Here is a 15,912-nt window from a genome sequence, read left to right as displayed (position 1 = left end):
TGTATTTCGTGGATCTCTTCGCTAGCCTTATTTCTGTGGAATCTGAGAACAGATATTTCGGATCCCTTTGAAGACTATAGGGCCAAAGGAAATATCCTCCCATAACAAATAGAAAGAAGCTTTCTGAGAAACTTCTTTGTGTTCTGTGAAATCATCTCAAGGAGTTACAGCTTCCCCTCCAGAAGCCTTTCGCTAAGACAGTTCTTGTGGAATTGGCAAAGTGATATTTGGAAGCCCATAGAGGGCTATGGTGAAAAAGGAAATATCCTCCGATGAAATCTGGAAAGAAGCTTTCTGAGAAACTGCTTAGTGTTCTGTTAATTCATCTCACAGAGTTACATGTGTATTTCGTGGATCTCTTTGCTAGCCTTATTTGTGTGGAATCTGAGAACCGATATTTCGGAACCCTTTGAAGAGTATAGGGCCAAAGGAAATATCCTCCGATAACAAAGAGAAAGAAGCTTTCTGAGAAACTTCTTTGTGTTCTGTGAAATTATCTCACAGAGTTACAGCTTTCCCCTCAAGAAGCCTTTCGCTATGACAGTTCTTGTGGAATTGGCAAAGTGATATTTGGAAGCCCATAGAGGGCTGTGGTGAAAAAGGAAATATCCTCACAGGAAATCTGGAAAGAAGCTTTCTGAGAAACTGCTTAGTGTTCTGTTAATTCATCTCACAGAGTTACATGTGTATTTCGTGGATCTCTTTGCTAGCCTTATTTCTGTGGAATCTGAGAACAGTTATTTCGGATCACTTTGAAGAGTATAGGGCCAAAGGAAATATCCTACCATAACAAAGAGAAAGAAGCTTTCTGAGAAACTTCTTTGTGTTCTGTGAAATCATCTCACAGAGTTACAGCTTTCCCCTCAAGAAGCCTTTCGCTAAGACAGTTCTTGTGGTATTGGCAAAGTGATATTTGGAAGCCCATAGAGGGCTATGGTGAAAAAGGAAATATCCTCAGATGAAATCTGGAAAGAAGCTTTCTGAGAAACTGCTTAGTGTTCTGTTAATTCATCGCACAGAGTTACATGTGTATTTCGTGGATCTCTTTGCTAGCCTTATTTCTGTGGAATCTGAGAACAGATATTTCGGATCTCATTGATGACTATAGGGCCAAAGGAAATATCCTCCGATAAGAAAGAGAAAGAAGCTTTCTGAGAAACTTCCTTGTGTTCTGTGAAATCATCTCACAGAGATACAGCTTTCCCTTCAAGAAAATTTTCGCTAAGACTGTTCTTGTGGAATAGGCAATGTGATATTTGGAAGCCCATAGTGGGCTATGGTGAAAAAGGAAATATCCTCCGATGAAATCTGGAAAGAAGCTTTCTGAGAAACTGCTTAGTGTTCTGTTAATTCATCTCACAGAGTTACATGTGTAGTTCGTGGATCTCTTTGCTAGCCTTATTTCTGTGGAATCTGAGAACAGATATTTCGGATCCCTTTGAAGACTATAGGGCCAAAAAATATCCTCCCATAACAAAGAGAAAGAAGCTTTCTGAGAAACTTCTTTGTGTTCTGTGAAATCATCTCACAGAGTTACAGCTTTCCCCTCAAGAAGCCATTCGCTAAGACAGTTCTTGTGGAATTGGCAAAGTGATATTTGGAAGACCTTAGAGGGCTATGGTGAAAAAGGAAATATCCTCAGATGAAATCTGGAAAGAAGCTTTCTGAGAAACTGCTTAGTGTTCTGTTAATTCATCTCACAGAGTTACATGTGTATTTCGTGGATCTCTTTGCTAGCCTTATTTCTGTGGAATCTGAGAACAGATATTTCGGGTCCCCTTGATGACTATAGGGCCAAAGGAAATATCCTCCGATAACAAAGAGAAAGAAGCTTTCTGAGAAACTTCTTTTTGTTTGTGAAATCATCTCACAGAGTTACAGCTTTCCCCTCAAGAAGCCTTTCGCTAAGACAGTTCTTGTGGAATAGGCAAAGTGATATTTGGAAGCCCATAGAGGGCTATGGTGAAAAAGGAAATATCCTCAGATGAAATCTGGAAAGAAGCTTTCTGAGAAACTGCTTAGTGTTCTGTTAATTCATCGCACAGAGTTACATGTGTAGTTCGTGGATCTCTTTGCTAGCCTTATTTCTGTGGAATCTGAGAACAGATATTTCGGATCCCGTTGAAGACTATAGGGCCAAAGGAAATATCCTCCCATAACAAAGAGAAAGAAGCTTTCTGAGAAACTTCTTTGTGTTCTGTGAAATCATCTCACAGAGTTACAGCTTTCCCCTCAAGAAGCCTTTCGCTAAGACAGTTCTTGTGGAATTGGCAAAGTGATATTTGGAAGACCTTAGAGGGCTATGGTGAAAAAGGAAATATCCTCAGATGAAATCTGGAAAGAAGCTTTCTGAGAAACTGCTTAGTGTTCTGTTAATTCATGTCACAGAGATACATGTGTATTTCGTGGATCTCTTTGCTAGCCTTATTTCTGTGGAATCTGAGAACCGATATTTCGGATCCCTTTGAAGAGTGTAGGGCCAAAGTGTGGAATCTGAGAACCGATATTTCGGATCCCTTTGAAGAGTATAGGGCCAAAGGAAATATCCTCCGATAACAAAGAGAAAGAAGCTTTCTGAGAAACTTCTTTGTGTTCTGTGTAATCATCTCACAGAGTTACAGCTTTCCCCTCAAGAAGCCTTTCGCTAAGACAGTTCTTGTGGAATAGGCAAAGTGATATTTGGAAGACCATAGAGGGCTATGGTGAAAAAGGAAATATCCTCAGATGAAATCTGGAAAGAAGCTTTCTGAGAAACTGCTTAGTGTTCTGTTAATTCATCTCACAGAGTTACATGTGTATTTCGTGGATCTCTTTGCTAGCCTTATTTCTGTGGAATCTGAGAACAGATATTTCGGATCCCTCCGAAGACTATAGGGCCAAAGGAAATATCCTCCGATAACAAAGAGAAAGAAGCTTTCTGAGAAACTTCTTTGTGTTCTGTGAAATCATCTCACAGAGTTATAGCTTTCCCCTCAAGAAGCCTTACGCTATGACAGTTCTTGTGGAATTGGCAAAGTGATATTTGGAAGCCCATAGAGGGCTATGGTGAAAAAGGAAATATCCTCACAGGAAATCTGGAAAGAAGCTTTCCGAGAAACTGCTTAGTGTTCTGTTATTTCATCTCACAGAGTTACATTTGTACTCGTTGGATCTCTTTGCTAGCCTTATTTCTGTGGAATCTGAGAACAGATATTTCGGATCCCTTTGAAGACTATAGGGCCAAAGGAAATATCCTCCCATAACAAAGAGAAAGAAGCTTTCTGAGAAACTTCTTTGTGTTCTGTGAAATCATCTCACAGAGTTACAGCTTTCCCCTCAAGAAGCCTTTCGCTAAGACAGTTCTTGTGGAATTGGCAAAGTGATATTTGGAAGCCCATAGAGGGCTAAGGTGAAAAAGGAAATATCCTCAGATGAAATCTGCAAAGAAACTTTCTGAGAAACTGCTTAGTGTTCTGTTAATTCATCGCACAGAGTTACATGTGTATTTCGTGGATCTCTTTGCTAGCCTTATTTCTGTGGAATCTGAGAACAGATATTTCGGGTCCCCTTGATGACTATAGGGCCAAAGGAAATATCCTCCGATAACAAAGAGAAAGAAGCTTTCTGAGAAACTTCTTTGTGTTTGTGAAATCATCTCACAGAGTTACAGCTTTCCCTTCAAGAAGCCTTTCGCTAAGACAGTTCTTGTGGAATTGGCAAAGTGATATTTGGAAGCCCATAGAGGGCTATGGTGAAAAAGGAAATATCCTCACAGGAAATCTGGGAAGAAGCTTTCTGAGAAACTGCTTAGTGTTCTGTTAATTCATCTCACAGAGTTACATGTGTGTTTCGTGCATCTCTTTGCTAGCCTTATTTCTGTGGAATCTGAGAACCGATATTTCGGATCCCTTTGAAAACTATAGGGCCAAAGTAAATATCCTCTGATAACAAAGAAAAAGAAGCTTTCTGAGAAACTTCTTTGTGTTCTGTGAAATCATCTCACAGAGTTACAGCTTTCCCCTCAAGAAGCCTTTCGCTAAGACAGTTCTTGTGGAATAGGCAAAGTGATATTTGGAATCCCATAGAGGGCTACGGTGAAAAAGGAAATATCCTCTGATGAAATCTGGAAAGAAGCTTTCTGAGAAACTGCTTAGTGTTCTGTTAATTCATCTCACAGAGTTACATGTGTATTTCGTGGATCTCTTTGCTAGCCTTATTTCTGTGGAATCTGAGAACAGATATTTCGGATCCCTTTGAAGACTATAGGGCCAAAGGAAATATCCTCTCATAACAAAGAGAAAGAAGCTTTCTGACAAACTTCTTTGTGTTCTGTGAAATCATCTCAAGGAGTTACAGCTTCCCCTCCAGAAGCCTTTCGCTAAGACAGTTCTTGTGGAATTGGCAAAGTGATATTTGGAAGCCCATAGAGGGCTATGGTGAAAAAGGAAATATCCTCCGATGAAATCTGGAAAGAAGCTTTCTGAGAAACTGCTTAGTGTTCTGTTAATTCATCTAACAGAGTTACATATGTATTTCGTGGATCTCTTTGCTAGCCTTATTTCTGTGGAATCTGAGAACCGATATTTCGGATCCCTTTGAAGAGTATAGGGCCAAAGGAAATATCCTCTGATAACAAAGAGAAAGAAGCTTTCTGAGAAACTTCTTTGTGTTCTGTGAAATCATCTCACAGAGTTACAGCTTTCCCCTCAAGAAGCCTTTCGCTAAGACAGTTCTTGTGGAATAGGCAAAGTGATATTTGGAAGCCCATAGAGGGCTATGGTGAAAAAGGAAATATCCTCAGATGAAATCTGGAAAGAAGCTTTCTGAGAAACTGCTTAGTGTTCTGTTAATTCATCTCACAGAGTTACATGTGTATTTCGTGGATCTCTTTGCTAGCCTTATTTCTGTGGAATCTGAGAACAGATATTTCGGATCCCTTTGAAGACTATAGGGCCAAAGGAAATATCCTCCGATAACAATGAGAAAGAAGCTTTCTGAGAAACTTCTTTGTGTTCTGTGAAATCATCTCACAGAGTTACAGCTTTCCCCTCAAGAAGCCTTTCGCTATGACAGTTCTTGTGGAATTGGCAAAGTGATATTTGGAAGCCCATAGAGGGCTATGGTGAAAAAGGAAATATCCTCAGATGAAATCTGGAAAGAAACTTTCTGAGAAACTGCTTAGTGTTCTGCTAATTCATCGCACAGAGTTACATGTGTATTTCGTGGATCTCTTTGCTAGCCTTATTTCTGTGGAATCTGAGAACAGATATTTCGGATCCCTCTGAAGACTATAGGGCCAAAGGAAATATCCTCCGATAACAAAGAGAAAGAAGCTTTCTGAGAAACTCCTTTGTGTTCTGTGAAATCATCTCAAGGAGTTACAGCTTCCCCTCCAGAAGCCTTTCGCTAAGACAGTTCTTGTGGAATTGGCAAAGTGATATTTGTAAGCCCATAGAGGGCTATGGTGAAAAAGGAAATATCCTCAGATGAAATCTGAAAACAAGCTTTCTGAGAAACTGCTTAGTGTTCTGTTAATTCATCTCACAGAGTTATATGTGTATTTCGTGGATCTCTTTGCTAGCCTTATTACTGGGGAATCTGAGAACCGATATTTCGGATCCCTTTGAAGACCATAGGGCCAAAGGAAATATCAGGCCAAAACAAAGAGAAAGAAGCTTTCTGAGAAACTTCTTTGTGTTCTGTGAAATCATCTCACAGAGTAACAGCTTTCCCCTCAAGAAGCCTTTCGCTAAGACAGTTCTTGTGGAATGGGCAAAGTGATATTTTGAAGCCCATAGAGGGCTATGGTGAAAAAGGAAATATCCGCACAGGAAATCTGGAAAGAAGCTTTCTGAGAAAATGCTTAGTGTTCTGTTAATTTATCTCACAGAGTTACATGTGTATTTCGTGGATCTCTTTGCTAGCCTTATTTCTGTGGAATCTGAGAACAGATATTTCGGATCCCTTTGAATACTATAGGGCCAAAGGAAATATCCTCCCATAACAAATAGAAAGAAGCTTTCTGAGAAACTTCTTTGTGTTCTGTGAAATCATCTCAAGGAGTTACAGCTTCCCCTCCAGAAGCCTTTCGCTAAGACAGTTCTTGTGGAATTGGCAAAGTGATATTTGGAAGCCCATAGAGGGCTATGGTGAAAAAGGAAATATCCTCCGATGAAATCTGGAAAGAAGCTTTCTGAGAAACTGCTTAGTGTTCTGTTAATTCATCTCACAGAGTTACATGTGTATTTCGTGGATCTCTTTGCTAGCCTTATTTGTGTGGAATCTGAGAACCGATATTTCGGATCCCTTTGAAGAGTATAGGGCCAAAGGAAATATCCTCCGATAACAAAGAGAAAGAAGCTTTCTGAGAAACTTCTTTGTGTTCTGTGAAATTATCTCACAGAGTTACAGCTTTCCCCTCAAGAAGCCTTTCGCTAAAACAGTTCTTGTGGAATTGGCAAAGTGATATTTGGAAGCCCATAGAGGGCTATGGTGAAAAAGGAAATATCCTCACAGGAAATCTGGAAAGAAGCTTTCTGAGAAACTGCTTAGTGTTCTGTTAATTCATCTCACAGAGTTACATGTGTAGTTCGTGGATCTCTTTGCTAGCCTTATTTCTGTTGAATCTGAGAACAGATATTTCGGATCCCTTTGAAGACTATAGGGCCAAAGGAAATATCCTCCCATAACAAAGAGAAAGAAGCTTTCTGAGAAACTTCTTTGTGTTCTGTGAAATCATCTCACAGAGTTACAGCTTTCCCCTCAAGAAGCCTTTCGCTAAGACAGTTCTTGTGGAATTGGCAAAGTGATATTTGGAAGACCTTAGAGGGCTATGGTGAAAAAGGAAATATCCTCAGATGAAATCTGGAAAGAAGCTTTCTGAGAAACTGCTTACTGTTCTGTTAATTCATCTCACAGAGTTACATGTGTATTTCGTGGATCTCTTTGCTAGCCTTATTTCTGTGGAATCTGAGAACAGATATTTCGGGTCCCCTTGATGACTATAGGGCCAAAGGAAATATCCTCCGATAACAAAGAGAAAGAAGCTTTCTGAGAAACTTCTTTGTGTTTGTGAAATCATCTCACAGAGTTACAGCTTTCCCCTCAAGAAGCCTTTCGCTAAGACAGTTCTTGTGGAATAGGCAAAGTGATATTTGGAAGCCCATAGAGGGCTATGGTGAAAAAGGAAATATCCTCACAGGAAATCTGGAAAGAAGCTTTCTGAGAAACTGCTTAGTTTTCTGTTAATTCATCGCACAGAGTTACATGTGTAGTTCGTGGATCTCTTTGCTAGCCTTATTTCTGTGGAATCTGAGAACAGATATTTCGGATCCCTCTGAAGACTATAGGGCCAAAGGAAATATCCTCCCATAACAAAGAGAAAGAAGCTTTCTGAGAAACTTCTTTGTGTTCTGTGAAATCATCTCACAGAGTTACAGCTTTCCCCTCAAGAAGCCTTTCGCTAAGACAGTTCTTGTGGAATTGGCAAACTGATATTTGGAAGACCTTAGAGGGCTATGGTGAAAAAGGAAATATCCTCAGATGAAATCTGGAAAGAAGCTTTCTGAGAAACTGCTTAGTGTTCTGTTAATTCATCTCACAGAGTTACATGTGTATTTCGTGGATCTCTTTGCTAGCCTTATTTCTGTGGAATCTGAGAGCCGATATTTCGGATCCCTTTGAAAAGTATAGGGCCAAAGTGTGGAATCTGAGGACCGATATTTCGGATCCCTTTGAAGAGTATAGGGCCAAAGCAAATATCCTCCGATAACAAAGAGAAAGAAGCTTTCTGAGAAACTTCTTTGTGTTCTGTGAAATCATCTCACAGAGTTACAGCTTTCCCCTCAAGAAGCCTTTCGCTAAGACAGTTCTTGTGGAATAGGCAAAGTGATATTTGGAAGCCCATAGAGGGCTATGGTGAAAAAGGAAATATCCTCAGATGAAATCTGGAAAGAAGCTTTCTGAGAAACTGCTTAGTGTTCTGTTAATTCATCTCACAGAGTTACATGTGTATTTCGTGGATCTCTTTGCTAGCCTTATTTCTGTGGAATCTGAGAACAGATATTTCGGATCCCTCTGAAGACTATAGGGCCAAAGGAAATATCCTCCGATAACAAAGAGAAAGAAGCTTTCTGAGAAACTTCTTTGTGTTCTGTGAAATCATCTCACAGAGTTACAGCTTTTCCCTCAAGAAGCCTTTCGCTAAGACAGTTCTGGTGGAATTGGCAAAGTGATATTTGGAAGCCCATAGGGGGCTATGGTGAAAAAGGAAATATCCTCCCAGGAAATCTGGAAAGAAGCTTTCTGAGAAACTGCTTAGTGTTCTGTTAATTCATCTCACAGAGTTACATGTGTATTTCGTGGATCTCTTTGCTAGCCTTATTTCTGTGGAATCTGAGAACAGATATTTTGGATCCCTTTGAAGACTATAGGGCCAAAGGAAATATCCTCCCATAACAAAGAGAAAGAAGCTTTCTGACAAACTTCTTTGTGTTCTGTGAAATCATCTCAAGGAGTTACAGCTTCCCCTCCACAAGCCTTTCGCTAAGACATTTCTTGTGGAATTGGCAAAGTGATATTTGGAAGCCCATAGAGGGCTATGGTGAAAAAAGAAATATCCTCCGATGGAATCTGGAAAGAAGCTTTTTGAGAAACTGCTTAGTGTTCTGTTAATTCATCTCACAGAGTTACATGTGTATTTCGTGGATCTCTTTGCTAGCCTTATTTCTGTGGAATCTGAGAACAGATATTTCTGATCCCTTTGAAGACTATAGGGCCAAAGGAAATATCCTCCGATAACAAAGAGAAAGAAGCTTTCTGAGAAACTTCTTTGTGTTCTGTGAAATCATCTCACAGAGTTACAGCTTTCCCCTCAAGAAGCCTTTCGCTATGACAGTTCTTGTGGAATTGGCAAAGTGATATTTGGAAGCCCTTAGAGGGCTATGGTGAAAAAGGAAATATCCTCACAGGAAATCTGGAAAGAAGCTTTCTGAGAAACTGCTTAGTGTTCTGTTAATTCATCTCACAGAGTTACATGTGTATTTCGTGGATCTCTTTGCTAGCCTTATTTCTGTGGAATCTTAGTACAGATATTTCGGATCCCTCTGAAGACTATAGGGCCAAAGGAAATATCCTCCGATAACAAAGAGAAAGAATCTTTCTGAGAAACTTCTTTGTGTTCTGTGAAATCATCTCACAGAGTTACAGCTTTCCCCTCAAGAAGCCTTTCGCTAACACAGTTCTTGTGGAATTGGCAAAGTGATATTTGGAAGCCCTTAGAGGGCTATGGTGAGAAAGGAAATATCCTCAGATGAAATCTGGAAAGAAGCTTTCTGAGAAACTGCTTAGTGTTCTGCTAATTCATCTCACAGAGTTACATGTGTATTTCGTGGATCTCTTTGCTAGCCTTATTTCTGTGGAATCTGAGAACAGATATTTCGGAACACTTTGAAGACTATAGGGCCAAAGGAAATATCATGCCAAAACAAAGAGAAAGAAGCTTTCTGAGAAACCTCTTTGTGTTCTGTGAAATCATCTCACAGAGTTACAGCTTTCCCCTCAAGAAGGCTTTCGCTAACACAGTTCTTCTGGAATTGGCAAAGTGATATTTGGAAGCCCATAGAGGGCTATTTTGAAAATGGAAATATCCTCAGATGAAATCTGGAAAGAAGCTTTCTGAGAAACTGCTTAGTGTTCTGTTAATTCATCTCACAGAGTTACATGTGTATTTCGTGGATCTCTTTGCTAGGCTTATTTCTGTGGAATCTGAGAACAGATATTTCGGATCCCATTGAAAACTATAGGGTGAAAGGAAATATCCTCCCATAACAAAGAGAAAGAAGGTTTCTGAGATACCTCTTTGTGTTCTGTGAAATCATCTCACAGAGTTACAGCTTTCCCCTCAAGAAGCCTTTCGTTAAGACAGTTCTTGTGGAATAGGCAAAGTGATATTTGGAAGCCCATAGAGGGCTATGGTGAAAAAGGAAATATCCTCCGATGAAATCTGGAAAGAAGCTTTCTGAGAAACTGCTTAGTGTTCTGTTAATTCATCTCACAGAGTTACATGTGTATTTCGTGGATCTCTTTGCTAGCCTTATTTCTGTGGAATCTGAGAACCGATATTTCGGATCCCGCTGAAGACTATAGGGCCAAAGGAAATATCCTCCTATAACAAAGAGAAAGAAGCTTTCTGAGAAACTTCTTTGTGTTCTGTGAAATCATCTCACAGAGTTACAGCTTTCCCCTCAAGAAGCCTTTCGCTAAGACAGTTCTTGTGGAATTCGCAAAGTGATATTTGGAAGCCCATAGAGATCTATGGTGAAAAAGGAAATATCCTCAGATGAAAACTGGAAAGAAGCTTTCTGAGAAACTGCTTAGTGTTCTGTTAATTCATCTCACAGAGTTACATGTGTATTTCGTGGATCTCTTTGCTAGCCTTATTTCTGTGGAATCTGAGAACAGATATTTGGGATCCCATTGATGACTATAGGGCCAAAGGAAATATCCTCCGATAACAAAGAGAAAGAAGCTTTCTGAGAAACATCCTTGTGTTTTGTGAAATCATCTAACAGAGTTACAGCTTTCCCCTCAAGAAGCCTTTCGCTAAGACAGTTCTTGTGGAATTGGCAAAGTGATATTTGGAAGCCCATAGAGGGCTATGGTGAAAAAGGAAATATCCTCAGATGAAATCTGGAAAGAAGCTTTCTGAGAAACTGCTTAGTGTTCTGTTAATTCATCTCACAGAGTTACATGTGTATTTCGTGGATCTCTTTGCTAGCCTTATTTCTGTGCAATCTGAGAGCAGATATTTCGGATCCCCCTGAAGACTATAGGGCCAAAGGAAATATCCTCCCATAACAAAGAGAAAGAAGCTTTCTGACAAACTTCTTTGTGTTCTGTGAAATCATCTCACAGAGTTACAGCTTTCCCCTCAAGAAGCCTTTCGCTAAGACAGTTCTTGTGGAATTGGCAAAGTGATATTTGGAAGCCCTTAGAGGGCTATGGTGAAAAAGGAAATATCCTCAGATGAAATCTGGAAAGAAGATTTCTGAGAAACTGCTTAGTGTTCTGCTAATTCATCTCACAGAGTTACATGTGTATTTCGTGGATCTCTTTGCTAGCCTTATTTCTGTGGAATCTGAGAACCGATATTTCGGATCCCTTTGAAGACTATAGGGCCAAAGGAAATATCCTCCGATAACAAAGAGAAAGATGCTTTCTGAGAAACTTATTTGTGTTCTGTGAAATCATCTCACAGAGTTACAGCTTTCCCCTCAAGAAGCCTTTCGCTAAGACAGTTCTTGTGGAATAGGCAAAGTGATATTTGGAAGCCCATAGAGGGCTATGGTGAAAAAGGAAATATCCTCAGATGAAATCTGGAAAGAAGCTTTCTGAGAAACTGCTTAGTGTTCTGTTAATTCAGCTCACAGATTTACATGTGTATTTCGTGGATCTCTTTGCTAGCCTTATATCTGTGGAATCTGAGAACTGATATTTCGGATCCCTTTGAAGACTATAGGGCCAAAGGAAATATCCTCCCATAACAAAGAGAAAGAAGCTTTCTGAGAAACTCCTTTGTGTTCTGTGAAATCATCTCAAGGAGTTACAGCTTCCCCTCCAGAAGCCTTTCGCTAAGACAGTTCTTGTGGAATTGGCAAAGTGATATTTGGAAGCCCATAGAGGGCTATGGTGAAAAAGGAAATATCCTCAGATGAAATCTGGAAAGAAGCTTTCTGAGAAACTGCTTAGTGTTCTGTTAATTCATCTCACAGAGATATATGTGTATTTCGTGGATCTCTTTGCTAGCCTTATTTCTGGGGAATCTGAGAACCGATATTTCGGATCCCTTTGAAGACTATAGGGCCAAAGGAAATATCCTCCTATAACAAAGAGAAAGAAGTTTTCTGAGAAACTTCTTTGTGTTCTGTGAAGTCATCTCACAGAGTTACAGCTTTCCCCTCAAGAAGCCTTTCGCTAAGACAGTTCTTGTGGAATAGGCAAAGTGATATTTGGAAGCCCATAGTGGGCTATGGTGAAAAAGGAAATATCCTCAGATGAAATCTGGAAAGAAGCTTTCTGAGAAAATGCTTAGTGTTCTGTTAATTCATCTCACAGAGTTACATGTGTATTTCGTGGATCTCTTTGCTAGCCTTATTTCTGTGGAATCTGAGAACAGATATTTCGTATCCCTTTGATGACTATAAGGCCAAAGGAAATATCCTCCGATAAGAAAGAGAAAGAAGCTTTCTGAGAAACTTCTTTGTGTTCTGTGAAATCATCTCACAGAGTTACAGCTTTCCCCTCAAGAAGCCTTTCGCTAAGACAGTTCTTGTGGAATTGGCAAAGTGATAATTGGAAGCCCATAGAGGGCTACGGTGAAAAAGGAAATATCCTCACAGGAAATCTGGAAAGAAGCATTCTGAGAAACTGCTTAGTGTTCTGTTAATTTATCTCACAGAGTTACATGTGTATTTCGAGGATCTCTTTGCTAGCCTTACTCTGTGGAATCTGTGAACCGATATTTCGGATCCCTTTGAAGAGTATAGGGCCAAAGGAAATATCCTCCGATAACAAAGAGAAAGAAGCTTTCTGAGAAACTTCTTTGTGTTCTGTGAAATCATCTCAAGGAGTTACAGCTTCCCCTCCAGAAGCCTTTCGCTAAGACAGTTCTTGTGTAATTGCCAAAGAGATATTTGGAAGCCCTTAGAGGGCTATGGTGAAAAAGGGAATATCCTCCGATGAAATCTGGAAAGAAGCTTTCTGAGAAACTGCTTAGTGTTCTGTTAATTCATCTCACAGAGTTACATGTGTATTTCGTGGATCTCTTTGCTAGCCTTATTTCTGTGGAATCTGAGAACCGATATTTCGGATCCCTTTGAAGACTATAGGGCCGAAGGAAATATCCTCCTATAACAAAGAGAAAGAAGCTTTCTGAGAAACTTCTTTGTGTTCTGTGAAATCATCTCACAGAGTTACAGCTTTCCCCTCAAGAAGCCTTTCGCTAAGACAGTTCTTGTGGAATTGGCAAAGAGATATTTGGAAGCCCTTAGAGGGCTATGGTGAAAAAGGAAATATCCTCCGATGAAATCTGGAAAGAAGCTTTCTGAGAAACTGCTTAGTGTTCTGTTAATTCATCTCACAGAGTTACATGTGTATTTCGTGGATCTCTTTGCTAGCCTTATTTCTGTGGAATCTGAGAACCGATATTTCGGATCCCTTTGAAGACTATAGGGCCAAAGGAAATATCCTCCTATAACAAAGAGAAAGAAGCTTTCTGAGAAACTTCTTTGTGTTCTGTGAAATCATCTCACAGAGTTACAGCTTTCCCCTCAAGAAGCCTTTCGCTAAGACAGTTCTTGTGGAATAGGCAAAGTGATATTTGGAAGCCCTTAGAGGGCTATGGTGAAAAAGGAAATATCCTCAGATGAAATCTGGAAAGAAGCTTTCTGAGAAACTGCTTAGTGTTCTGTTAATTCAGCTCACAGATTTACATGTGTATTTCGTGGATCTCTTTGCTAGCCTTATATCTGTGGAATCTGAGAACTGATATTTCGGATCCCTTTGAAGACTATAGGGCCAAAGGAAATATCCTCCCATAACAAAGAGAAAGAAGCTTTCTGAGAAACTCCTTTGTGTTCTGTGAAATCATCTCAAGGAGTTACAGCTTCCCCTCCAGAAGCCTTTCGCTAAGACAGTTCTTGTGGAATTGGCAAAGTGATATTTGGAAGCCCATAGAGGGCTATGGTGAAAAAGGAAATATCCTCAGATGAAATCTGGAAAGAAGCTTTCTGAGAAACTGCTTAGTGTTCTGTTAATTCATCTCACAGAGATATATGTGTATTTCGTGGATCTCTTTGCTAGCCTTATTTCTGGGGAATCTGAGAACCGATATTTCGGATCCCTTTGAAGACTATAGGGCCAAAGGAAATATCCTCCTATAACAAAGAGAAAGAAGTTTTCTGAGAAACTTCTTTGTGTTCTGTGAAGTCATCTCACAGAGTTACAGCTTTCCCCTCAAGAAGCCTTTCGCTAAGACAGTTCTTGTGGAATAGGCAAAGTGATATTTGGAAGCCCATAGAGGGCTATGGTGAAAAAGGAAATATCCTCAGATGAAATCTGGAAAGAAGCTTTCTGAGAAAATGCTTAGTGTTCTGTTAATTCATCTCACAGAGTTACATGTGTATTTCGTGGATCTCTTTGCTAGCCTTATTTCTGTGGAATCTGAGAACAGATATTTCGTATCCCTTTGATGACTATAAGGCCAAAGGAAATATCCTCCGATAAGAAAGAGAAAGAAGCTTTCTGAGAAACTTCTTTGTGTTCTGTGAAATCATCTCACAGAGTTACAGCTTTCCCCTCAAGAAGCCTTTCGCTAAGACAGTTCTTGTGGAATTGGCAAAGTGATAATTGGAAGCCCATAGAGGGCTACGGTGAAAAAGGAAATATCCTCACAGGAAATCTGGAAAGAAGCATTCTGAGAAACTGCTTAGTGTTCTGTTAATTTATCTCACAGAGTTACATGTGTATTTCGAGGATCTCTTTGCTAGCCTTAATCTGTGGAATCTGTGAACCGATATTTCGGATCCCTTTGAAGAGTATAGGGCCAAAGGAAATATCCTCCGATAACAAAGAGAAAGAAGCTTTCTGAGAAACTTCTTTGTGTTCTGTGAAATCATCTCAAGGAGTTACAGCTTCCCCTCCAGAAGCCTTTCGCTAAGACAGTTCTTGTGTAATTGGCAAAGAGATATTTGGAAGCCCTTAGAGGGCTATGGTGAAAAAGGGAATATCCTCCGATGAAATCTGGAAAGAAGCTTTCTGAGAAACTGCTTAGTGTTCTGTTAATTCATCTCACAGAGTTACATGTGTATTTCGTGGATCTCTTTGCTAGCCTTATTTCTGTGGAATCTGAGAACCGATATTTCGGATCCCTTTGAAGACTATAGGGCCAAAGGAAATATCCTCCTATAACAAAGAGAAAGAAGCTTTATGAGAAATTTCTTTGTGTTCTGTGAAATCATCTCACAGAGTTACAGCTTTCCCCTCAAGAAGCCTTTCGCTAAGACAGTTCTTGTGGAATTGGCAAAGAGATATTTGGAAGCCCTTAGAGGGCTATGGTGAAAAAGGAAATATCCTCCGATGAAATCTGGAAAGAAGCTTTCTGAGAAACTGCTTAGTGTTCTGTTAATTCATCTCACAGAGTTACATGTGTATTTCGTGGATCTCTTTGCTAGCCTTATTTCTGTGGAATCTGAGAACTGATATTTCGGATCCCTTTGAAGACTATAGGGCCAAAGGAAATATCCTCCTATAACAAACAGAAAGAAGCTTTCTGAGAAACTTCTTTGAGTTCTGTGAAATCATCTCACAGAGTTACAGCTTTCCCCTCAAGAAGCCTTTCGCTAAGACAGTTCTTGTGGAATTGGCAAAGAGATATTTGGAAGCCCTTAGAGGGCTATGGTGAAAAAGGAAATATCCTCCGATGAAATCTGGAAAGAAGCTTTCTGAGAAACTGCTTAGTGTTCTGTTAATTCATCTCACAGAGTTACATGTGTATTTCGTGGATCTCTTTGCTAGCCTTATTTCTGTGGAATCTGAGAACCGATATTTCGGATCCCTTTGAAGACTATAGGGCCAAAGGAAATATCCTCCTATAACAAACAGAAAGAAGCTTTCTGAGAAACTTCTTTGAGTTCTGTGAAATCATCTCACAGAGTTACAGCTTTCCCCTCAAGAAGCCTTTCGCTAAGACAGTTCTTGTGGAATTGGCAAAGTGATATTTGGAAGCCCATAGTGGGCTATGGTGAAAAAGGAAATATCCTCAGATGAAATCTGGAAAGAAGCTTTCTGAGAAAATGCTTAGTGTTCTGTTAATTCATCTCACAGAGTTACATGTGTATTTCGTGGATCTCTTTGCTAGCCTTATTTCTGTGGAAT

The sequence above is a fragment of the Macaca fascicularis genome, chromosome 9 (genome assembly GCF_037993035.2).
Source record: "Macaca fascicularis isolate 582-1 chromosome 9, T2T-MFA8v1.1".
In the NCBI taxonomy this organism is placed as follows: domain Eukaryota; kingdom Metazoa; phylum Chordata; class Mammalia; order Primates; family Cercopithecidae; genus Macaca; species Macaca fascicularis.
This window is presented reverse-complemented; position numbering follows the sequence as displayed.